Here is a 26,680-nt window from a genome sequence, read left to right on the forward strand (position 1 = left end):
AGTCTTGATACCAATTTCCTTGACCCAGCCCCACACAAAGAAGTTGTGTAACTTACACATCTGTGAAGGCACCATTAATGCTGAAAGGTACATACAGGTTTTAGAGCAACATATGTTGCCATCCAAGCAACGTTATCATGGACGCCCCTGCTTATTTCAGCAAGACAATGCCAAGCCACGTGTTACAACAGCGTGGCTTCATAGTAAAAGAGTGCGGGTACTAGACTGGCCTGCCTGTAGTCCAGACCTGTCTCCCATTGAAAATGTGTGGCGCATTATGAAGCCTAAAATACCACAACGGAGACCCCCGGACTGTTGAACAACTTAAGCTGTACATCAAGCAAGAATGGGAAAGAATTCCACCTGAGAAGCTTCAAAAATGTGTCTCCTCAGTTCCCAAACATTTACTGAGGGTTGTTAAAAGGAAAGGCCATGTAACACAGTGGTAAACATGCCCTTGTGACAACTTGCTGCCATTAAATTCTAAGTTAATGATAATTTACAACAAAAAAAAAAGTTTCTCAGTTCGAACATTAAATATCTTGTATTCTATTCAATTGAATATAAGTTGAAAAGGATTTGCAAATCATTGTATTCTGTTTTTATTTACGAATTACACAACGTGCCAACTTCACTGGTTTTAGGTTTTGTATTTTAAATAGAAGTGTTTAACACTCAGGCAATGCAGTATATGCTCATTTCTAAGCTCATGCTAAATAATTCTACATAGAGCAAATGTGCTTCTTCATTCAATGCCAATAATGTAAAGCTACATTGTGGCCCCCAGTAGGACGCAGCGGGCCGCACGTCCTACTGGGATGTCGGTGTTTGGACAAGCGAGGGTGCCAGGAAAAACACCAGCATCAACCTTTTACCAGCTTTAGCCAGCACACAAAAGTCAGCTTTCATATACGGGCATCTGGGCCGGGGAGAGCCGCTGACCCACTTCCACAGCACTTTACATGTTTTTGTAAACATGAGGGATGCCACGGCCCCAGAAACACATTCTTAGGCTCCATTCACTTGTTTGGGGAAACGCAGGCTCATGGGCAAAGTTGCTCAACAGCAACTTTCCAACGAGTAAACAACAAAGTGTGAGCTGCTTTTCTGTTGGTCGACACAACACTCACGTTGTTCAGGCATACCCAGAAGCTCCTAAGTGGAGGGGAAAGTGGAGATGTTCTACACCGGGGGAGTCAAACTGGTGTTCACTGAGGGCCACATCGCAGTTATGGCTGGCCTCAGAGGGCCATTTATGCATATAAATGTATGAGGATTCACCTCAAGGTATTATTATACAAACCCTGTTTCCATATGAGTTGGGAAATTGTGTTAGATGTAAATATAAACGGAATACAATGATTTGCAAATCCTTTTCAACCCATATTCAATTGAATGCACTACAAAGACAACATATTTGATGTTCAAACTCATAAACTTTTTTTTTTTTTTTTGCAAATGATAATTAACTTAGAATTTCATGGCTGCAACGAGTGCCAAAGTAGTTGGGAAAGGGCATGTTCACCACTGTGTTACATCACCTTTTCTTTTAACAACACTCAATAAACGATTGGGAACTGAGGAAACTAATTGTTGAATCTTTGAAAGTGGAATTATTTCCCATTCTTGTTTTATGTAGAGCTTCAGTCGTTCAACAGTCCGGGGTCTCCGCTGTCGTATTTTACGCTTCATAATGCGCCACACATTTTCGATGGGAGACAGGTCTGGACTGCAGGCGGGCCAGGAAAGTACCCGCACTCTTTTTTTACGAAGCCACGCTGTTGTAACACGTGCTGAATGTGGCTTGGCATTGTCTTGCTGAAATAAGCAGGGGCGTCCATGAAAAAGACAGCGCTTAGATGGCAGCATATGTTGCTCCAAAACCTGTATGTACCTTTCAGCATTAATGGTGCCTTCACAGATGTGTAAGTTACCCATGCCTTGGGCACTAATACACCCCCATACCATCACAGATACTGGCTTTTGAATTTTGCGCCTATAACAACCCGGATGGTTCTTTTCCTCTTTGGTCCAGAGGACACGACATCCACAGCTTCCAAAAACAATTTAAAATGTGGACTTGTCAGACCACAGAACGCTTTTCCACTTTGCATCAGTCCATCTTAGATGAGCTTGGGCCCAGCGAAGCCGGCGGTGTTACTGGGTGTTGTTGATAAATGGCTTTTGCTTTGCATAGTAGAGTTTTAACTTGCACTTACAGATGTAGCGACAAACTGTAGTTACTGACAGTGGTTTTCTGAAGTGTTCTTGAGCCCATGTGGCGATATCCTTTACACACTGATGTCGCTTTTTGATGTAGTACCGCCTGAGGAATCGAAGGTCCGTAATATCATCGCTTATGTGCAGTGATTTCTCCAGATTCTCTGAACCTTTTGATGATATTATGGACCGTAGATGGTGAAATCCCTAAATTCCTTGCAATAGCTCATTGAGAAATGTTCTTAAACAATTTGCTTACGCATTTGTTGACAAAGTGGTGACCCTCGCCCCATCCTTGTTTGTGAATGACTGAGCATTCCATGGAAGCTGCTTTTATACCCAATCATGGCACCCACCTGTTCCCAATTAGCCTGTTCACCTGTGGGATGCTCCAAATAAGTGTTTGATGAGCATTCCTCAACTTGCTCAGTCTGTTTTGCCACTCGTGCCAGCTTTTTTGAAACATGTTGCAGGCAAAAAAATAACCTTTTCCAGTTCAAACGTAAAGTATCTTGTCTTTGCAGTCTATTCAATTGAATACAAGTTGAAAAGGATTTGCAAATCATTGTATTCTGTTTTTATTTACCATTTACACAACGTGCCGACTTCACTGCTTTTGGGTTTTGTACATTCAAAACTCCTCTTCAACTTTCCCGACTCCTGCATGTACAGTAAAGTATGCGCATTAAAGGAGTGGCTTCTTTCTTCCTCCCACAAAGCACAGCGTTGCATTATTCATCTGAAGGAGTGTTTCAACATTCCCTCTGTCTGTGCCCGCAGCGCTGCATGCCACCCACACCACTGAATCAACTCGTAATTTCATTTCAATATTCTGCCCCTTCATTCTGTGGGAATGTTCTTTTTTTTGTGTTTGCATGCCGGCAGCACATAATACATTTTTTAACACACCAGGCTTAGAAGAATATACGTGTTTGTTTAATATGTTGACAGATGTGCTCTCAAGTTGCCCCTTTTTTGTCCGAAGGCTGAGAATAATGGTCTTCCTGCTCCCTGCCCCCAGGGACAATGTTTTGCATTGTATGGCTGTGATGTATTAACCTGCCTTGTTTTTGCTTCCCTGGGAGTTTAATTCATTAGTGAGGTGCATTATATTTATATAGCGCTTTTCTCTAGTGACTCAAAGCGCTTTTACATAGTGAAACCCAATATCTGAGTTACATTTAAACCAGTGTGGGTAGCACTGGGAGAAGGCGGGTGAAGTGTCTTGCCCAAGGACACAATGGCAGTGACTAGGATGGCGGAAACGGGGATCGAACCTGGAACCCTCAAAGTTGCTGGCACGGCTGCTCTGCCAACCGAGCTATACCGTCAACAACAGCATATTTTAGCCTTTGAACAATTTCTAAGAAAATAGACATTTCTGTTTCATTTTTTGTTGATTCGTGGGGAAAATGTGTCTCCAAATTCATGATTTTTTTTGTTTCTACATTCAAAAGACTTCCTTGTGGTCTACATAACATGTAATGGTGGTTCTTTGGCAAAATGTTGTCAGAGTTTGTTGGTGACGAACCCCAAGATGCAGAGATGACTGCAGGCATTGAGCGAGAAAACATGATTTAATACTATAGCAAAAAAACAAACAAACAAAAGGCACGCACAAGGCGGAGAACAAACTTGGCTATGAACTAAAATAGCACAGAGGCTAACTGTGGACAAGAAACAAAAACACTTACTGTGACACATAGGAACTAGAACATGAGCAGAGTGAAACAAAAGTAGACAGAGCTACAACGACAAGTATTAAGACAGGTAGTAAAGACAATGACAATGACAATAATCCAGCACTGACTGGAGGGGAAGGCAGGTTTAAATAGCAGCTGGCTGATCGACACCCGGTGTGGCCAGGTGCCAATCAGCCACAGCTGAGGGGAAGCAGCACTCAGGGAGACAATCAGGAATTGAAGACAAAATAAAAGCGCTGACAGAAAACTAAGACAAACGCAGAGGAAAAACTAAAACACAATCAAACTGTCAGGGACAAGCCTGACAAATGTTGCATAGATGATGTTTTACAGATCATCTTCAAGCCGCTTTCTGACAGGACAAGTCAAATGCAATACCTACAATAAACATACTCCTCATTGATTGATTGATTGATTGAAACTTTTATTAGTAGATTGCACAGTACAGTACATATTCCGTACAATTGACCACTAAATGGTAACACCCCAATAAGTTTTTCAACCCTCAGCTCTTCAATCCACAACTGCATTTTTTTGCTTTCACAAACAATTAAAGGTTATTTTGGCCTCAAGTGAGCTATGAATACAATGAATTGACTAACGTGGACCCCGACTCAAACAAGTTGACAAACTTATTGGGGTGTTACCATTTAGTGGTCAATTGTACGGAATATGTACTGTACTGTGCAATCTACTAATAAAAGTCTCAACAACAAACTTGTTTAAGTCGGAGGTCTACGTTAATCAATTCATGGAATTCATAGCTCACTTGAGGCCAAAATAGCCTTTAATTGTTTGTGAAAGCAAAAAAATGCAGTTGTGGATTGAAGAGCTGAGGGTAGTTTATTCTAAAGAGAGGCTCGTCTGTATTTTAGTGTACATTTCTCAGAAGACGACTTTACATAATTGTAGATAAAAGTCACCATAGTGTTTTGTGTGTTTACATTAGGGTTGTACCGTGTACCGGTACTAGTATAGTATCGTGGTACTAATGAATCAAAAACGGTACTATACTCTGTTTGAAAAGTACCGGTTCACACTTTGTTTTTTGTTTTTTTAACGGGCATGACGGCGTTTCGTCACGTCGTGACATTGCTGGTTTTACGAGCAGAGGAGCATGTTCGGCAGCGCACAATCACAGAGTACTTACAAGCAGACACAGTGTGTAGACAGAAAAGGGAGACACTTTTTGGCCTAAAAACTAACGATAAATGTGAAGTTATAACAATGAAACGCCCTCAGGAAGAGGTGCTTTAAGACATGGCTAGCTAACTAGCAGCAAACATCCATCCGCAGTCGGCAGTGTTTTAGCTACTTCTAAATCACTAATCTTCGCCTCCATGGCGACAAATAAAGTAAGTTTCTTACAAGTATCATCCCTGCAGGACGAGGAATAGCTAAACATGCTTCTCTACTAGGGGTGTGGGAAAAAATTGATTCGAATTCGAATCGCAATTCTCACGTTGTGCGATTCAGAATCGATTCTCATTTTTAAAAAATCGATTTTTTTTCAATTTAATATCTTTTTTTTTTTTAATTTTTTTAATTAATCAATCTAACAAAACAATACACGGCAATACCATAACAATGCAATCCAATTCCAAAACCAAACCCGACCCAGCAACACTCAGAACTGCAATAAACAGAACAATTGAGAGGAGACACAAACACGACACAGAACAAACCAAAAGTAGTGAAACAAAAACATGATATGATCAACAACAGTATCAATATTAGTTACAATTTCAACATAGCAGTGATTAAAAATCCCTCATTGACATTATCATTAGACATTTATAAAAAAAAAAAAGAACAATAGTGTCACAGTGGCTTACACTTGCATCTCATAAGCTTGACAACACACTGTGTCCAATATTTTCACTAAGATAAAATAAGTCATATTTTTGGTTCATTTAATATTAAAACAAATTTACATAATTGCAATAAGTTGATAAAACATTGTCCTTTATAAATTATAAAAGCTTTTTACAAAAATCTACTACTCTGCTTGCATGTCAGCAGACTGGGGTAGATCCTGCTGAAATCCTATGTATTGAATGAATAGAAAATCATTTTTGAATCGGAAAAATATCGTTTTTGAGTCGAGAATCGCGTTGAATCGGAAAAAAAAAAGATTTTGAATCGAATCGTGACCCCAAGAATTGATATTGAATCGAGTCATGGGACACCCAAAGATTTGCAGCCCTATTCACTACACACCGTAGGAGGATACAATAGCTCACCGGCATCACAACGTAAACAAACGCCATGGGTGGATCTACACCTGATATCCACTGTAATGATACCAAGTACAATAGCATATCTCGTCGATACTACTATGATTACATCTATATTTTTTATCGTCACAAAATCTTTTATCTGTTTTAAAAAAAAATTCATATTATGTTTATAAAATCAATAAATACGTCCCTGGACACATGAGGACTTTGAATATGACCAATGTATGACCCTGTAACTACTTGGTATCGCATTGATACCTAAATTTGTGGTATCATCCCAAATCTAATGTAAAGTATCAAATGAGAAGAATAAGTGATTATTACATTTTAACAGAAGTGTAAATAGAACATAGTGACACAATATGTTACTGCATACGTCAGCAGACTAATTAGGAGCCTTTGTTTGTTTACTTACTACTAAAAGACAAGTTGTCTAGTATGTTCACTATTTTATTTAAGGACTAAATTGCAATAATAAACATATGTTTAATGTACCCGAATATTTTTTGTTAAACTAAAGCCATACTTGTCATGTCTGTGTGATCATGTTTTGTTTTAGTCATGTTCGGTTTTGTTTTTGGACTTTTTGTGCACTTTTGTTTTGTTTTGTCACCATAGCAACCATTAGTTTTCACCTGTCACGTCACGCACCTGTTTCACGTTTTGAGTTACGCACCTGCTTTCACTAATCATATCTATAGTATTTAAGTTCATTGTTTTCAGTTTGTCGTGCTGGCGACATCTCACATTTATGCTCTGTACATTCCTGACACTTGTTTTCATGTCCATCCTTCATGCTGCTATTTTTGTCCAAGCCAAGTAAGTTTTTGTTTATTAATGCTGTAGTCTTTTGGTTTCATAGTTTGTTCTCCGCCACTGTGCGCGCTTTTAGTTTGTACTTTTTTTTGCTATAGTCTTTTGGTTTCATAGTTTGTTCTCCGCCACTGTGCGCGCTTTTCGTTTGTACTTTTTTTTTATATATTAAATAAATCATGTACTTACATTCCCGTCTCGCCCGAGCCAACTTTCCGTTGCATCCCGGAAAAGCAAACACCCAGGATCAAGTCATGACAATACTGCCATTTTTTGTGGTCCCCTTTATTTAGAAAAGTATGAAAGTATCGAAATACATTTTGGTACCGGTACCAAAATATTGGTATCGAGAAAACTCTCGTCTATTGTAAACATTCCTTACTCTCAAGAATGAATTTTGACAGCAGGGACAGTGACAGACGGCCCTTATTTGCATGCGAGAAGAGATTACAGTACTGTTGTGATGGCTTTCATTATCTCTGCTTTATGTATAAATATATATATATATATATATATATATATATATATTGATATAAACATGTGAATCCTATGGCACATGCATAGTTTATATTGGAATATTGATAGAAGCCATTAATTTGTGTATCTACTCTCATGTTGGTTTGTGCCTGTTGTCAGTGGGTGTGTTTGTGCGACTGTGCAGATAGATGGTGTGTGTGTGTGTGTGTGTGTGTGTGTGTGTGTGTGTGTGTGTGTGTGCGTGCGTGCGTGCGTGCGTGTGTGCATGTAGATGGATGTTCGCATCACCTCAGCGCATGGAAACTTGGCCTGGAGCCGAGCGTGTGCCCATGAGGGCTGGTAAACACACTAAATGGATCTCACTCTATATATATAAGTGCCACACGACCTATATCCTCACTTCCATTACCTTATTTAGCGCCTCAAAGATGGATTTGCTTCGATAAGCTGTGTTTATTTGCTGCATTTGGTAAACAACTTTGTATAGGAACCTTACTTCCTGAGTCTACGACACTGTCGTGATGACAACATCCAAACATGTCAGGTTTGATCTACCGCTGGCTATTTTTTTTTACAATGTGCCTACTAGGGTTGTACAGAATACCGGTATTAGTATAGCACCGCAATACTAATGAATCATATTCGGTACTATACCGCCTCTAAAAGGTACGGGTCCCCCGCGCCCCCGTCGTCGTCAAGTTGTGTCATTGCTGGTTTTACGAGCAGAGGAGCATGTTTGGCAGCGCACAATCACAGAGTACTTACAAGCAGACACAGTGTGTAGACAGAAAAGGGAGAATGGACGCATTTTGGCTTAACAACTAAAGATAAAGGTGAAGTTATAACACTGAAACGCCTTCAGGAAGAGGTGCTTTAAGACATGGCTAGCTAGTTAGCGGCTAAAGTCCATCCGCAGTCGGCAGTGTTTTAGCTACTTCTAAATCACTAATCCTCGCCTCCATGGCGACAAATAAAGTGAGTTTCTTACAAGTATCATCCCTGCAGGACGAGGAATAGCTAAACATGCTTCACTACACACCGTAGGAGGATATAATAGCTCACCGGCATCACAATGTAAACAAATGCCATGGGTGGATCTACACCTGACTTTCACTGTAATGATACCAAGTACAGTAGCGTATCTAGTCGATACTATGATTACATCGATATTTTTTGGCATCACAACATCTTCTTTCGTTTTTTTTTCTTTATATTTTGTTTATAAACTCAGTAAATATGTCCCTGGACACATGAGGACTTTGATTATGACCAATGTATGATCCTGTAACTACTTGGTATCGCATTGATACCCAAATGTGTGGTATCATCCAAAACTAATGTAAAGTATCCAAACAACAGAAGAATAAGTGATTATTACATTTTAACAGAAGTGTAGATAGGACATGTTGAAAGAGAAAATAAGCAGATATTAACAGTAAATGAACAAGTAGATTAATAATTAATTTTCTACCACTTGTCCTTAATAATGTTGACAAAATAATAGAATGATAAATGACACAATATGTTACTGCATATGTCATCAGACTAAATTAGGAGCCTTTGTTTGCTTACTTGCTAATAAAATAAAAATTGTCTTGTATGTTCACTATTTTATTTGAGGACAAACTTGCAATAATAAACATATGTTTAATGTACCGTAAGATTTTTTGTTAAAATAAAGCCAATAATGCAAGTTTTGTGGGGTCCCCTTTATTTAGAAAAGTACTGAAAAGTACCCAAATACAGAGCTATAGGCTGCTATGAGCTAGCCCCTACACAACAGCTAAGCACACACGTTCGGCATACAAAAAAGTGTCCTTAATTGAACAATATCACAGTCTAAAACATGACACATGTCAATATTTGTAAGTATCAAATATACTGTATATACCGTATTTTCCGGACCATAGGGCGCACCGGATTATAAGGCGCACTGCTGATGAGCGGGTCGAGTCAGGTCTGTTTTCATACAAAAGGCTCATTAAAGGGGTCTTTTTTTTTTCTCTAAATGTAAAAAACTTTCTTGTGGTCTACATAACATGTAATGGTGGTTCTTTGGTCAAAATGTTGCATAGATGATGTTTTACACATCATCTTCGAGCTGCTTTCTGACAGTCGCTTCAGGATGCGTCGTTTTGTGGGCGGTCTTAATTACGTGGCTCACCTTCGACAGCGTCTTCTCCCCGTCATCTTTGTTGTAGCGGTGTAGCGTGCAAGGACGGGAGTGGAAGAAGTGTCAAAAGATGGAGCTAACTGTTTTAGTGACATTCAGACTTTACTTCAATCAATAACGGAGCAGCATCTCCTCATCCGTGGCTCACTAGTGCAACAACAACGCCGGAAATTTTGTCCCGTGAAAAAGGTCCGTCCGGAACTCTCTAATAACTAAAGTTCCTTGGGTGCATAATGTAAACTCACTACACCGGTATGTTTTAGCGCTTTCATGGCAAGTTTACTGACAGATATAAGTAAGAACTTTACACTACTTTATATTAGAAATGGCAACAGCGGAGGATGAATGTCCCATAACAAGAAGATAGAGAAAGCTAATAAGCTTATCGACTACGGTGTCGGCAAAGGCGGACGCGCCAAAAATTTTCAGGACTTATGCAGATCCCAAATACAGATCAGCAGGTACCAGAAGGTAAGAAAAGTTGCTTTTGCCTAATATTCCATCCATCCATCCATCCATTTTCTACCGCTTATTCCCTTAAGGGGGTCGCGGGGGACGCTGGAGCCTATCTCAGCTACAATCGGGCGGAAGGCGGGGTACACCCTAGACAAGTCGCCACCTCATCGCAGTTGCCTAATATTGCGAAAACAAAACGCCAGATAATATGTCTTACCTTATACACACACCATAATAATACTCGTAAGTTGAAGCACAGTACATTCCATCGAGAGGTGCGGCTTCATAACTTACCAAGTCGTACTAAAACATTTTGATACATTTTTGAGCGCCTTGTGTAATGTTCTATATTTTCAATGGAACATTTAACATTTGTGTGTTGTTTACCTGACTCATATTGAAGTCTACACGTATCTCTTATGTGTGACTGCCATCACATTGCAGTCTACACGTATCTCTTATGTGTGACTGCCATCTACTGGTCACACTTATCATTTCACCAAGTACCAAATAAAATAGCTTCGAGGTCGGTAAGCACAACCAGAATTATTCCGTACATTAGGCGCACCGGCTTATAAGGCGCACTGTCGAGTTTTGAAAAAATGTAAGGATTTTTAAGTGCGCCTTATACTCCGAAAAATACCGTATTTGAATATTCTATAGGAGATACAAAGTCTCCAAGGCGGAAGCGTGTTAGAAAGTATACAGTAACAAACGTGTCTGCATTATTCAACTTACTCAGTCATGAGCTTAACATTGAATTATTCTCATCAGTAGTTGTCACCAAAAAAACAACAACAATTACAACTCAACTTCAACTTAAAGAGCATAGATAGGTCCCTTACAGACAGTTAATAATACCTAATAAGGTATTATTAACCCATCCCCACCAAGGACTGTTTTCACTGCTGGACTCTAGAAAGAGGTTCCGCAGCCTCTGGAGCAGAACCTCCAGGTTCTGTAACAGCTTCTTCCATCAGGCCGTAAGACTCTTGAACGCATCATAATAATCCCCTCAATTCCCCCCCAAAATGGATTAACTGGCTGGAATATAAAGACAATATAACATACATCCATAAATGTGGATGCATATGCAAAAGTGCAATATATTTATCTGTACAGTAATTTATTTATATATATCTGCACCTTATTGATTTTTTTATCCTGCACTACCATGAGTTAATGCAACGAAATGTCGTTCTTATCTGTACTGTAAAGTTCAAATTTGAATGACAATAAAAAGGAAGTCTAAGTCTGTCTAGTCCAGTGGTTCTTAACCTGGGTTCGATTGAACCCTAGGGGTTCGGCGGAGCCTCCGCCACGGAGGTAAAGACACATCCGACTTATCGTGTAAATAAAAACTTCTCCCTATCAGCGTATTACGGATACCCCCAAACAATGTTCTCTCTAATTTTCCATCTGATTTGCAGGTTGTTTGATTGATCGATTGAAACTTTTACTAGCAGATTGCAAAGGAAGAGAATACACAGTACAGTTTACACAGTACAGTACATATTCCGTACAATTGACCACTAAATGGTAACACCCGAATAAGTTTTTCCACTTGTTTAAGTCGGGGTCCACGTTAATCAATTAATGGTAATGTGTGTAAGGTGTGTAATTTGTTTTGAGTTCGTGCACTGTGTTGGTTTTGTTCTTTGAACAAGGCGATGTTCATGCACGGTTCATTTTGTGCACCAGTAAAAAAACATATGACTTTTTCTTGAATTTGAAAAAAAAAAAATCACATTTTATTTTTCACTAAAGAAGGGTTCGGTGAATGCGCATATGAAACTGGTGGGTTTCGGTACCTCCAACAAGGTTAAGAACCACTGGTCTAGTCTAATACCTCCCATTGTTGTTTGTGTCATTTCAATTGATCAAGCCTTTTTCTAACGTTCCACGTTAAAAAATAACAAAAGCATGTCTTATTCATGCTAATATTGTATTGGATCAATATTGATACTCAAGGCTCCAATATTGGCATTGCTACTAAAGCATACTTGCCAACCTTCAGACCTCCAATTTCGGGAGGTGGGGGGCCGGGGCGTGGTTGGGTGCGTGGTTAAGAGGGGATGAGTATATTGACAGCTAGAATTCACCAAGTCAAGTATTTCATATATATATATATATATATATATATATATATATATATATATATATATATATATATATATATATATATGTATATATATATATATATATATATGTATATATATATATATATACATGTATGTATGTATATATATATATATATATATATATATATATATATATATATATATATATATATGTGTGTATATATATATATATATATGTGTGTATTAGAGATGCGCGGTTTGCGGGCACAACCGCGGAGTCCGCGGATTATCCGCGGATCGGGCGGATGAAATTTAAAAAAATAAGATTTTATCCGCGTGCGGGTCGGGTCGGGCGGATCAATTAGATTTTTTTTTTTTTTTTTTTTTTTTTTGCGGGTGGCAGTTAAACCAATTGGGAAATATATATACATAGTTAAATGTTGTTACCCACATACGAAAAACGAGCAGGCACCTGCAGCATATGCCACAACAGAAAAAAAAAAAAAAAGAGATGGACACTTTTACGGAGCGGAGAAGGGACGCCTCGCCGGGGTCCAGGACCGAGGCCCCTTCCCCCGAGAGGGCTCCACCGGGAGCCGTAGCTGAGGCGATCCGCGAGAAGGGCCCGACGCATGTCCAGGGTCACTACCGCGCCCACCGCACACTTTTAACAGTATGTCGTGCTGTGAAATACAGCCGACAGGATTGCGCACCAAACAGAGGCCAAAGCGCATGGTGCAAGAGAACAAAGGACTTCTTTCATTTAAGGTTTGTGATAAACCATCAAACTCATTCGTTAAAAGGACTCTGTAGTAATATAAAGCGAATTTTTCTGGACATTATCATGCAAGAAAAGTTTATTTTTGGGACCGCGATCACCGCGTAATGATTTTTAAAGGTTGCATTACAAACATGTAACTGTCCCATGTGATCAGCCAGTGCGATTGGAAGTCCATGCTCAATTATTGCCTCCGTAAATAAAACTTCGGCATTTATCACATCCAAAGAATCTGTTTGGGCGACGAAAAACGTTGAAAGTTTTCCACTTGTATCGCTAGCAACGGCATTAGACTTGTGTTTTTTTGTCCCAAAGTGGTCTTTTACATCGCTAATTCCTCCGTGTCCGATCGAAAAATCTTGTCTGCACAAGGTGCAATTCGCGTAGTTTTCACCCTTTTTTTTTTTTTAATTAATGAAAAACCGTATTTTTTATCACTGCACCCGTAACCCGGAATAGGTTGATGAAAACCGTACGAATTACGGGAAAACCGGAGTAGTTGGCAGGTGCCTCACTAATGCCTTGCATCGTCTATATTAGATATACCGGGCGGATGGCGGGCGGATGCAGTTCTGATCAAACGTTACATCGGGTGGATGGCGGATGGTTGACGACTTTCTGATGCGGTTGCGGATGAAATATTTGCCTATCCGCGCATCTCTAATGTGTATATATATATGTGTATATATATATATATATATATATATATATATATATATATATATATATATATATATATGTGTGGGATATTTATATATATATATATATATATATATATATATATCTACATCCTGAAAATATGCAAACAAAACTGTGTTTAGATAATTGATACTTCAAACTTGCATAAATAAATATTAAGGAATATAACATAACTTGGCTTCTGAGAGCTTCAAAATGTAATGAATAAAATGTTAAAGTTGTTGATAAACAAGCAATTATTTTAATAATTAAATATGGTCATTTTAAATGAATTATTATGATCATTTAAAATTAATTATTTCAAATATGTTTATTTTAATGCATAATTCTATGTCTGAGTGTAATAAGGAGTCGGAAAAAATACAAATAAAAATATAATTAATTTTGATGTTTTTAGCAAAATATAGTAAAAATGTTTTTTTTTTATTTTTTTTATTAATATATATATTTATTTTTAGGTAAGATAAACATACTAATACAATTTATCTGTAGTCTGGATGATTTAGTTCTTGTCACCCCGTCATGAAAAAAGGCTATGGCGTCACATTAGTGCATACTTGCCAACCTTGAGACCTCTGATTTCGGGAAGTGGGGGTGGGCGTGGCCGGGGTGGGACGGGGGCGTGGTCGGGGGCGTGGCTAAAAGGGGAGGAGTATATTTACAGCTAGAATTCACCAAGTCAAGTATTTCATAGATTATATATATATATATATATATATATATATATATATATATATATATATATATATATATATATATATATGCTGTTTATGTTGTGGGTTAGCGGACTCAGGTCCGCCTGAATTTTGGGAGGTTTTCGGGAGAAAATTTGTCCTGGGAGGTTTTCGGGAGAGGCGCTGAATTTCGGGAGTCTCCCGGAAAATCCGGGAGGGTTGGCAAGTATACATTAGTGCCAAAAATCCGAGCGCATAAAAACTGTTATCGCGCGCTGATTCTCCACTTCGTGCGCGCGTGCGACACCATTTTGCGCGCGCACGCTGCCTTTCTGTGCGCGCGCGGTGCCTTTTTGCACGCGCGCGAGACGCCTTTCTGCGCGCTCTCTGTGTACTCCTGGCATCTCTCCTCGCGCTGTCATGTTTCTTTTTGGCACTTTGGGGGCGGGTATGCTCCTTTCTGATTGGTCAGGCGAAAAATGCTGAAAAATGCTCAGAGCCAATCAGAAGTATAGCAGGGCGGGTCATCGTCAATATGTATCAAGATTTACGGAGGAAGAAGTGGATAAAAAAATGTTGCGCGCTGATGAAGGCTATTTCATACCACATAAACACAATACAGGGTAATACAAAATGTGACCCAAATAAATAATAAGACAACAAACACCATAATCACATCTTTCAGCCAGAACTGGTCCACCAGCAATAACATACATTTTAAAATGTTAAAAATAGCTTTTATTAATGTATTCTGAAACAGTTTAAAATAATCAGAGAACTGACTAACACTAACCCTACACAACTATGTTGCACAATTAAGTCTTTTTTTTTTAAAGCGAAAGAGGTCATTTCAACAGGTCCAGCATCCTATGTCATATCTACATGTAATAAGATTTGTAACAAGGCAAACAATTTGTAAATTGGTCGAAAATCGAGCAAGTTATGGTAATTTAATTAGTACATGTACCATTGACATCAATGTAATGATTGAGGCTAGATGTCCGAGGTAAGATGGCTACAACGTTGCTACACTGGAGAATGATTGGTCATATGAAAAATGCTCACAGCCAATCAGAAAGAAGGGGCCGTCTAAGCGTACCCGCCCCCAAAGTGCCAAAAAGAAACATGACAGCGCGAGGAGAGAAGCCAGGAGTACACAGAGAGCGCGCAGAAAGGCGTCGCGCGCGCGCAAAAAGGCACCGCGCGCGCGCAGAAAGGCACCGCGCGCGCGCAGAAAGGCATCGCGCGCGCACAGAAAGGCACCGCGCGTACGAAGTGGAGAATCAGCGCGCGATATCAGTTTTTATGCGCTCGGATTTTTGGCACTATTGTGACGCCATAAAAGGCTGTCCTCACTCAGGTCGCATGGAGCTGGAGGGGGCGTGGCCTCCAGCTCCGGCTGAAAATCGGGAGATTTTCGGGAGAATATTTGTCCCGGGAGGTTTTCGGGAGAGGCGCTGAATTTCGGGAGTCTCCCGGAAAATTCGGGAGGGTTGGCAAGTATGTGCTAAAGTAAGAAAGTTGTATCGTGACACCCCTATTATTGGCCATAAAATTAGGTACACCTGCAGAAATAGATTGTAAAGAAGAATATATCACAAATGCTGCCTTTAAAAAGTAGATCTGATCAGCAATAGTGGAATCCTTCCTTCCTCCCGTAGTGTACCATGTGTATGAATCATAAATACATATGGCAAGTGTAACATCTGGAATAATCTGCTGTGTGACAACTCAGCTTTAAACACATGAACTCTGTTCTCTAACTTTATCATTGCTCTCTTGCTCTTATCATCACTTTGTTTCTGTTGCTGTCATCATGAAATATTCTACTGGGGAAGAAAACACATTGTCTTCACTCCCTCGTCCCTGAAAAAAAACAACAACCCAAGAACAAACTCTTATGGACTCAGTAAAACAGATGTGCTCACATGTGGAGCCAGCAGCTGTCCGCTACATCGAGGAGGTGTGTGTGGCATTGAGGTGATGAACGGAACCCGATCTCCTCCTGCTCATGTCGGAACCCCGCTGTTAGCACCTCTTCCTTTCCCCGGTTCCTTACTTATCACAGCTGACAAGGAATTTACTCTAGTATCCTTTCTCTGATGCATGTTGGAAAATGCTGGAGCCTCTCACAATAAGCATTATTGTACACGTTAAAAAAAAAAAAAAAAAAAAAAAAAGCTTATTCTACATATTTTTGGAGAAAAATAAATAAAGTTGTATTTGTGTCTTATGTATTTAACATGCAAAGAGAACATTTGCAGGAGCCTACACCTTTGTATGAGGGGCCGTTAGGGACATTATTCAGAATGACCTCTTACACACATTACCATACTTGCCAACCCTCCCGGATTTTCCGGGAGACTCCCGAAATTCAGCGCCTCTCCCGAAAATCTCCCGGGACAAATTTTCTCCCGAAAATCTCCCGGAATTCAGGCAGACCTGAGTGACGTGTCGACAGCCTGTTTTCACGTCCGCTTTCCCACAACATAAACAGCGTGCCTGCCCAATCACGTTTTAACTGTAGAATGATCGAGGGCGAGTTCTTGGTTTCTTATGTGGGTGGTAACAACACACAACAACAGCAGTCACGTTTTCGTCTACCGTAAAGCAGTTCGTCTGCCGTAAACAGCAATGTTGTGACACTCTTAAACAGGACAATACTGTCATCTACTGTGCATGCATATGTGACAATAACATCTACAGCTTTCAGAGAGTGCAGTGCACAACTGCGCACACAACAAGGAGACGAAGCAGAATGCATCATCAGAGAGGGTGTTCAGCATGGTTAGAAAAATAGTGACAGAGAATAGAACAAGGATGGACAATTCAACCCTTAACTCAACAATGAGTAGTTTAGTGTTATGTGTGGGTATATGTGTAAGTAAATGAACACTGAAATTCAAGTATTTCTCTTATTTATATATATATATATAATTAAAAAAATAAAATAAAATATATATATATATATATATATATATATATATATATATATATAGCTAGAATTTACTGAAAGTCAAGTATTTCTTATATATATATATATACACAGTATATATGAATGAAATACTTGACTTGGTGAATTCTAGCTGTAAATATACTCCTCCCCTCTTAACTTTTAATCCAATACAATAATAAACAGCGTAATCTGACTGGCTTGGTCTCATCTAGTGGCCAATGTTCCTGTGATATTGATATTTTAAGATCATTTAGCCATTGTTGTTCTTGAAAATGCGTAATTTAGGGCAAATATGTCATAGAATATGCTTCAAAAACTAACACGCTAACCCATTAAGTGGACCTGTTTTATTTCTTATGGGAAAAATTGCTTTGTACTTTGTATGATTTACCGTATTTTTCGGACTGTAAGGCGCACTTAAAATCCTTTCATTTTCTCAAAACTCGACAGTGCTCCTTATAACCTGGTGCGCCTAATGTACAGAATAAGTTTGGTTATGCTTACCGACCTCTGAGCTATTTTATTTGGTACATGGTGAAATGATAAGTGTTACAAGTAGATGGCAGTCACACATAAGAGATACGTGCAGACTGCAATATGATGGCAGTCACACATAAGAGATACGTGTAGACTGCAATATGACTCAAGTAAACGACACAAAAATGTTATGTTCCATTGAAAATATTTTCGTCGCCGATCACTCGAAAAACGAGTATGATTGTCCTTCTGATGGTGGGATTGCCTTCAGGAGAACGCCTGTGCATGAAATCTTTTAAAGTGGGGAGACCCAGGATGACCGGCACCTCCTCACAGCTGCAGGAGGCTGCCGGAGCTCCGGTCTGTCAGAGGACCGCCTATGGTGCACCTACCAGCACTTGCTTTTCTCTCAGGGTGTGCTCCCCTAGCCTTTTGTCTTCCAAAACTAACCCACAAGGCAGCGGGGCAAAATATAGAAAATGTAGTACACAAGGCGCTAAAAAATCTATCAAAATGTTTTAGTTCGACTTTGGTAAGCTATGAAGCCGCACCGCTCGATGGATTGTACTGTGCTTCAACATAGGAGTATTATTATGGTGTGTGTATAAGGTAAGACATATTATCTGGTGTTTTTTTTCGCAATATTATGCAAAAGCAACTTTTCTTACCTTCTGGTACCTGCTGATCTGTATTTGGGATCTGCATAAGTCCTGAAAACTTCTTCTTTTTCTCTATCTTCTTGGTATTCATTCTCCGCTGTTGCCATTTCTAATATAAAGTAGTGTAAAGTTCTTACTTATATCTGTCAGTAAACTCTCCATGAAAGCGCTAAAACATACCGGTGTAGTGAGTTTACATTATTCACCCAAGGAACTTTAGTTATTAGAGAGTTCCGGTCGGACGGTTTTTCACGGGACACATTTCTGGCGTTGTTGTTGCACTAGTGAGCCACGGATGAGGAGATGCTGCTCCGTTATTGATTGAAGTAAAGTCTGAATGTCATTAAAACAGTTAGCTCCATCTTTTGACACTTCTTCCACTCCCGTCCTTGCACGCTACACCGCTGCAACAAAGATGACGGGGAGAAGACGCTGTCGAAGGTGAGTCACGTAAATAAGACCGCCCACAAAACGGCGCATCCTGAAGCAACTGTCAGAAAGCAACATGAAGATGATCTGTAAAACATCATCTATGCAACATTTTGACCAAAGATCCACCATTACATGTTATGTAGACCACAAGAAAGTCTTTTACATTTAGAAAAAAAATAAAATAATATGACCCCTTTAATGCGCCTTATAATCCTGTGCACCTTTTGTATGAAAATAGACCCGCTCATCGGCAGTGCGCCTTATAATCCGGTGCACCCTATGGTCCAAAAAATACGGGAGTTTTACGTCTCACCTTTAGGAACAGATGACAAAAATCGGGGTACTACCGAAGTTGCTAAGAGAGGTCTTCAGCTGAGTGTAAAAACATGTGAATAAAATACAAGCTTTTACTGTATCCCATGTATGTTTCCATACATGTAAAGTACGTGCAGGCCAGATGCCACCAAGGCGATAAAATGCACGGTGCACTCGTGAGACCCGCGTGCTGAAACATTGATGGAAGGCGTCCACCGTGACGAAACGCATCATCGGTGACACTTAGAGTGAGATGAATATTTCAACGACTCGCTGGAGTGAGGGGAGGGGGGTGCGGGCATGGAGTCAAGCTATGAGGCTTGCGGGAGGTTTAAGCACAATACGTTTTGCATGCGACATGCGTCACGCTTCTGACGTCACGTCCACTTTTGCTGCGATTGCAAATCTCTTTACGTCAAAGCAATTTATAGACTGGGATTGCTTTTAGTGTCGAGCATCGTTAACATGCAAAGGAGCCTACACCTTTGTATGAGGGGCCGTTCGGGACATTATTCAGAATGACCTCTTACATACATTACGGAAATGCCACCACATAAACAACTGCAAAATTATTCTCTCACACACACTACTGAAATCCTCTCATACACACTACTGAAATCCTTTCATACGCACTACTGAAATCCTCTCATACGCACTACTAAAATTCTCTTATACGCACTACTAAAATCCTCTCATACACACTAAAAAAATCCTCTTATACGCACTACTAAAATCTTTTCATAAACACTACTGAAAACTTTTCATATACATTACTGATTTTGTTTTTTCTTATTCACACTTCTGAACTCCTTTCATACACAATACTGAAATCCGTTCATAAACACTACTGAAATCCTTTAATAGACACTTTCGAAATCCTTTCATACACTCTACTGAAATCATTTCATACACACTACTGGAATCCTTTAATAAACACTACTGAAATCCTGTCATGCAGACTACTGAAATCCGTTCATACACACTACTGAAATCCGTTCATACACCGTACTGAAATCCATTCATACACACTACTGAAATCCTTTCATACACAGTACTGAAATAATTTAATACACACTACTGAAATAATTTCATACACACTACTGGAATCATTTTATGCAGACTACTGAAATCCTTTCATACACACTACTGAAATCCTTTCATACACACTACTGATATCATTTCATACAAACTACTGAAATCCTTTTACACACACTATTGAAATCATTTCATAAACACTACTTAAATCACTTCACACACACTACTGAAATAATTTCATAAATCCAATCAAATCCACTTTATTTATATAGCATATTTAATAAACACTACTTAAATCCTTTCATACACACTACTTAAATAATTTCATACATACTACTGAAATCCTTTTATACACACTACTGAAATCCTTTCATAAACACTACGGAAATCCTTTCATACACTACTGAAATAATTGCATACACACTACTGAAATCATTTCATACATCTGAAAATATTTCATACACACAGTAGTGTGTGTGTAGTGTGTGAGAGAAAACAATTCAGTAGTGTGTGTGAGAGGTTTTCATTAGTGTGTATAAAAGGATTTCAGTAGTGTGTATGAGAGAACAAAAAAATAATTTGTGTTTTAAGTCGAACGGATCAGCACTACTGTAAATCCTGTCTTGATTCCAATCAATGCAAGTCATCAGAATACGGTAATACACCAACATCTATTCTTGTCTTTAAAAAAAAGAAGGGAATCTCTCTTTATTTGTCATGTTTGCATTTTTATTAAACACCTGTTAACAAAACACGACTGTATGTACAAAACCCAAAACCAGTGAGGTCGGCACGTTGTGTAAATGGTAAAGAAAAACAGAATACAATGAGTTGCAAATCCGTTTCAACTTATATTCAATTGGAAACACTGCAAAGACAAGATACTTAATGTTCACTGGTTTTGGGTTTTGTATACATATATAAATGGTTACGCAAGTGCAGGATGTTAAAGTAATATCTAAATGGCGGAAATATATCCATGAAAATATGGAGAAGCCGCTAATGGTGTATTTGACGGAGAAGCAGATGGAAGAAAATACCGTTGATGTACATTCTCCAAGGTAAATACTGTACACCAGGGGTGCCCATTACGTCAACCCTGAGCTACCAGTCGATCGCGGACGGTGTGAGATTATCAATCTTCACCAAGACGTCACTTGATTGACATTCACGGCACCCGAGGGTCTTGTGAGATGACGCTAACTGCTGCCGGATCATTATAAAGAAAAAATGACCGACAGGAAGGCGAGAAACACTTTTATTTCAACAGACTCTCGCGCCGTACTTGCCGTCAAAACTCTAAAGACCGACTGCACAGTTCCTATCTTCACAATAAAAGCTTCCCCCTGCCTGCGCTAACAAAATAAGAGTCTCAGAAAGCTAGTGCACACAAGCTAGCAAGCTACGGAGTTTGCCGCCAATGTATTTCTTGTAAAGTGTATAAAAAGGAGTATAGACAAATAAGATGGCAAAAAGCAACCAATTTCATGTGGTATTGGACAGAAAGGAGGACTTTTTTTCCCCTCCTCCATTGGAAAATGTGGACGTTATCATCACTACTGTCTGATTCTAATCAATGCAAGTCATCACAATCAGGTAATACACCAACTTATATTCTTGTCTTCATGAAAGAAAGGAATCTATATGTGTTAAACATGCTTGTATTGTCAATAAACACCTTTAACTTGTTAACAAAAACCTCTCTTTCATAAATAAATACATGTAAATTATATATATGAATGAGGTAGATCCCCCCCACGTGATCAATTGAAAAGTAGCTCGCCTGCAGAAAAAGTGTGGGCACCCCTGATGTACACTCTTATTACTTTACTGTAGTTGCATCAAAAATAATCCCCTCAATTCCCCCGCAAAATGGATTAACTCGCTGGTATTTAAAGACAATAAAACATACATCCATAAACGTGGATGCAGATGCAAAAGTGCAATATATTTATCTGTACAGTAATCTATTTATTTATATCTGCACCTTATTGCTCTTTTATCCTGCACTACAATGAGCTAATGCAACAACATTTCGTTCTTATCTGTACTGTAAAGTTCAAATTTGAATGACAATAAAAGTCTTTCATACAATATGTATAATATAGGACCTGATCAGTGGCCTTGAGGTTAGAGCAGTGGTTCTTAACCTTGTTGGAGGTACTGAACCCCACCAGTTTCATATGCGCATTCACCGAACCCTTCTTTAGTGAAAAATAAAATGTTATTTTTTTTTTTTCAAATTCAAGACAAAGTTATGTTTTTGTTAACATTTTAGTATGGAGAACATATTCTAAGTAACAAAGACTTAATTTAGAGTTATTTGGTTAGGGTTAGAGGGTCAGGGTTAGAGTTAGAGGGTTAGGGTTATAATAAGGCCATGCCGAATAAGGCATTAATAAGTACTTAATAATGACTAGTTAAGAGCCAATATGTTACTAATTTGCATGTTAATAAGCAACTAATTAATGGTGAATATGTTCCCCATACTAAAGTGTTACCATGTTTTGTTTTACTGGTGCACAAAATGAACCGTGCATGAACATCACCTTGTTCAGACAACAAAACCAACACAGTGCATAAACCCACAACAAATTACACACCTGCAAATCAGTCTGACTTCTGCTGTTGCCGTATCCGTAATACGCCAATAGGGAGAAGTTTTTATTTACACGACGAGTCGGGTGTGTCTTGACCTCCGCCGAACCCCTGAGGCCGACTCACCGAACCCTTAGGGTTCCATCGAACCCAGGTTAAGAACCACTGGGTTAGAGTGTCCGCCCTGAGTTCGGTAGGTCGTGAGTTCAAACCCCGGCCGAGTCATACCAAAGACTATAAAAAATGGGACTCATCACCTGCCTGCTTGGCACTCTGCATCAAGGGTTGGAATTGGGGGTTAAATCACCAAAAATTATTCCCGGGCCACCACTGCTGCTCACTGCTCCCCTCACCTCCCAGGGGGTGATGGGTGAAATGCAGAGGATAATCTCACCACACCTAGTGTGTGTGTGACAATCATTGGCACTTTAACTTTATAATATCAAAGTTTGTTTTTCTTTATAAAAGGCATGTTACATGTTAAATTTGTGCTTTTTGGGGGGGGGTGGCAAGCAGCAATTACCGTATTTTTCGGACTATAAGTCACAGTTTTTTTCATAGTTTGGCCGGGGGTGCGACTTATACTCAGGAGCGACTTATGTGTGAAATTATTAACACATTACCGTAAAATATCAAATATTATTTATCTCATTCACGTAAGAGACTAGACCACGGGTCAGCAACCCGCGGCTCTAGAGCCGCATCTTTAGCGCCGCCCTAGTGGGTCTCTGGAGCTTTTTCAAAAATGTATGAAAAATGGAAAAAGATGAGGGGAAACATTTTTGTTTTTGTTTTAATATGGTTTCTGTAGGAGGACAAACATGACACAAACCTCCCTAATTGTTATAAAGCACACTGTTTGTATTAAACATGCTTCACTGATTCGAGTATTTGGCGAGCGCCGTTTTGTCCTACTAATTTTGGCGGTCCTTGAACTCACCCTAGTTTGTTTACATGTATAACTTTCTCCGACTTTCTAGGACTTGTTTTATGCCACTTCTTTTTCTGTCTCATTTTGTCCACCAAACTTTTAACGTTGTGCGTAAATGCACAAAGGTGAGCTTTGTTGATGTTATTGACTTGTGTGGAGTGATAATCAGACATATTTGGTCACTGCATGACTGCAAGCTAATCGATGCTAACATGCTATTTAGGCGAGCTATATGTACATATGGCATCATTATGCCTCATTTGTAGCTATATTTGAGCTCATTTAGTTTCCTTTAAGTCCTCTTAATTCAATTTATATCTCATGACACACTATCTGTATGTAATATGGCTTTTAATTTTTTGCGGCTCCAGACAGATTTTTTTTTTGTATTTTTGGTCCAATATGGCTCTTTCAACATTTTGGGTTGCCGACCCCTGGGCTAGACGTATAAGATTTCATGGGATTTAGCGATTAGGAGTGACAGATTGTTTGGTAAACGTATAGCATGTTCTATATGTTATAGTTATTTGAATGACTCTTACCATAATATGTTACGTTAACATACCAGGCACGTTCTCACTTGGTTATTTATGCCTCATATAACGTACACTTATTCAGCCTGTTGTTCACTATTCTTTATTTATTTTAAGTTGCCTTTCAAATGTCTATTCTTGGTGTTGGCTTTTATCAAATAAATTTCCTCCAAAAATGCGACTTATATATGTTTTTTCCCTTCTTTATTATGCATTTTCGGCCGGTGCGACTTATACTCCAGTGCGACTTATACTCTGAAAAATACGGTATATTGTTTCCAATTCATTTAAATGGGAGATATTGATTTGACATCCAGGTGTTTTGAGTAAAGAGAATACTAGTACTAGTTAATAACAACTGGACAGCACAGTGTTGAATGTTTATTCAATCAACCAATCAAATATATAGCCCCTTAATCACAAGTGTCTCAAAGGGCTGCACAAGCCACAACGACATCCTCGGCTCAGATCCCACATCAGGGGCAAGAATGAAGAATTATTCCCAAAAATGTGTTTATTGAATTATCATTAAACACCTTTAACTTCAATCCATCAATCAATCAAAGTGAATTTGTATAGCCCAGGGGTCTGCAACCCGCGGCTCTGGAGCCGCATGCGGCTCTTTGATCACTCTGATGCGGCTCAGCTGCATGCTTGCTGACACCCCCGATTTTACCGGGAGGTTTCCGGATTTCAGTGCCTCTCCCGGAAATTTCCCGGCGCAAACATTCTTCGATTTTCACCCGGACAACAATATTGAGGGCGTGCCGTGACGACACTGCCTTTAACGTCGTCTACAATATGTCGTCGCGGCCGCTTTTACACCATGCTATCTGCGTGCCGGCCCGGTCACATGTGGTATGCGGTCTCTGCTTACACACGTAAGTGACTGCAACGCATTCTTGGTCCACAGTCATACAGGTTACACTGAGGGTTGTGATATAAACAACTTTAACACTCTTACTAATATGCGCCACACTGTGAACCCACACCAAACAAGAATGACAAACACATTTTGGGAGAACATCCGCACCGTAACACAACATAAACACAACAGAACAAATACCCAGAATCCCATGCATCCCTAACTCTTCCGGGCTACATTATACACCCACGCTACCACCAAACCCCGCCCACCTCAACCGACGCACGGAGGGGGGGTTGTGGTAGCGGGGGGTGTATAATGTAGCCCGAAAGAGTTAGGGATGCATGGGATTCTGGGTATTTGTTCTGTTGTGTTTATGTTGTGTTACGGTGCAGATGTTCTCCCGAAATGTGTTTGTCATTCTTGTTTGGTGTGGGTTCACAGTGTGGCGCATATTAGTAAGAGTGTTAAAGTTGTTTAAACGTGTGACCTGTATGGCTCTTGAACAAGTATGCCTTGCAGTCACTTATGTGTGTCTGCAGAAGCCGCATACAACATGTGACTGGGCTGGCAAGCTGTTTGTACAGATTGTAGAGGGCGCTAAAGGCAGTGCCATCATAGCACGCCCTTATTATTGTTGTTTGGGTGAAAATCAGCAGACATTCGAGAGAATAGTTGCTCGGAAATTCGGGAGTCTCCCGGAAAAATTGGGAGGGTTGGCAAGTGTGATGCTGTCAAGCGGCATTCATATAAAACTCGCAGGCCGCACTAACATTAAATTTTCATATTAAGGTGCGGGCCGCGTGTCTGAGACCCCTGGTTTATACATAGCACAAAGCAAAAAAAAAACTTTGTATGCAGTGTTATTTTTTCATTATAAATTTCAAAAGAGTTTTGTGGCTCCCATTGTTTTCTTTATTTTGTGAAACGGGTCAAAATGGCTCTTTGAGTGGTAAAGGTTGCCGACCCCTGGTATAGCCCTAAATCACAAGTGTCTCAAAGGGCTGCAAAAGCCACAATGACATCCTCGGCTCAGATCCCACATCAGTGCAAGAATGAAGAATTGTTCAAAAAAAAAAAAAAAAAAAAAAAAAGTGTTTATTGAATTACACAGCAAAGATGGATATATTTCCAAATGTTTGCATTGCATTAGTGAGATGTCCAGGCCAACGCCTGCTGGGCTGACTGAGACGGAACTCGGGGGTGTGAAGTGAGCTCAGGCTGCGTGGAGAGCTGCTGACAAAAGGACTTTTCTCAACCTCGACACCAACTGACGGACACTCTCTTCCACTGCGCTTTAATTGCGCGGTCATTTTTTTTTGTAAAAAAAAACAAAACTTGGAGAAGAAGAAGAAGAAGAAGAAGCCACCAGCAGCGTGGTGGAGCCATGACGCGCAGGAGGCTGCTGTGCGCAACAAAGGAGGGCAGACTGAGGATCCACGTCGTGGATGTTTACAACTGACACCTGGAAGGAAATGTCCGTGCGTAAAAGCAGTGCTCCGAGGCAAAGTGCAAGTCGAGCGGGGTGTCCCACGATGAGATCTGGGCCGTAGATGCGCCGTCGA

General features: G+C 39.7%; 1 protein-coding gene across 2 annotated transcripts in view; it reads left to right on the top strand.

The window, feature by feature from the left end:
• Positions 1 to 26,680, top strand: part of LOC133612669 (cGMP-inhibited 3',5'-cyclic phosphodiesterase 3A-like) — a 459,749-nt gene that overhangs the window by 151,655 nt on the left and 281,414 nt on the right. The window contains exon 1 of one of the 2 annotated variants that reach the window (XM_061970295.1): positions 26,467 to 26,680. This exon is cut by the window's right edge and continues 832 nt beyond it. The exons of the other annotated variant lie outside the window; for it this stretch is intronic. The gene's annotated coding sequence lies outside the window, so the exon portion shown is untranslated. Of the gene's footprint in view, positions 1 to 26,466 lie in introns of those variants that run through there. 2 annotated transcript variants of the gene reach the window in all.

The sequence above is a fragment of the Nerophis lumbriciformis genome, linkage group LG10 (genome assembly GCF_033978685.3).
Source record: "Nerophis lumbriciformis linkage group LG10, RoL_Nlum_v2.1, whole genome shotgun sequence".
Lineage (NCBI taxonomy): Eukaryota > Metazoa > Chordata > Actinopteri > Syngnathiformes > Syngnathidae > Nerophis > Nerophis lumbriciformis.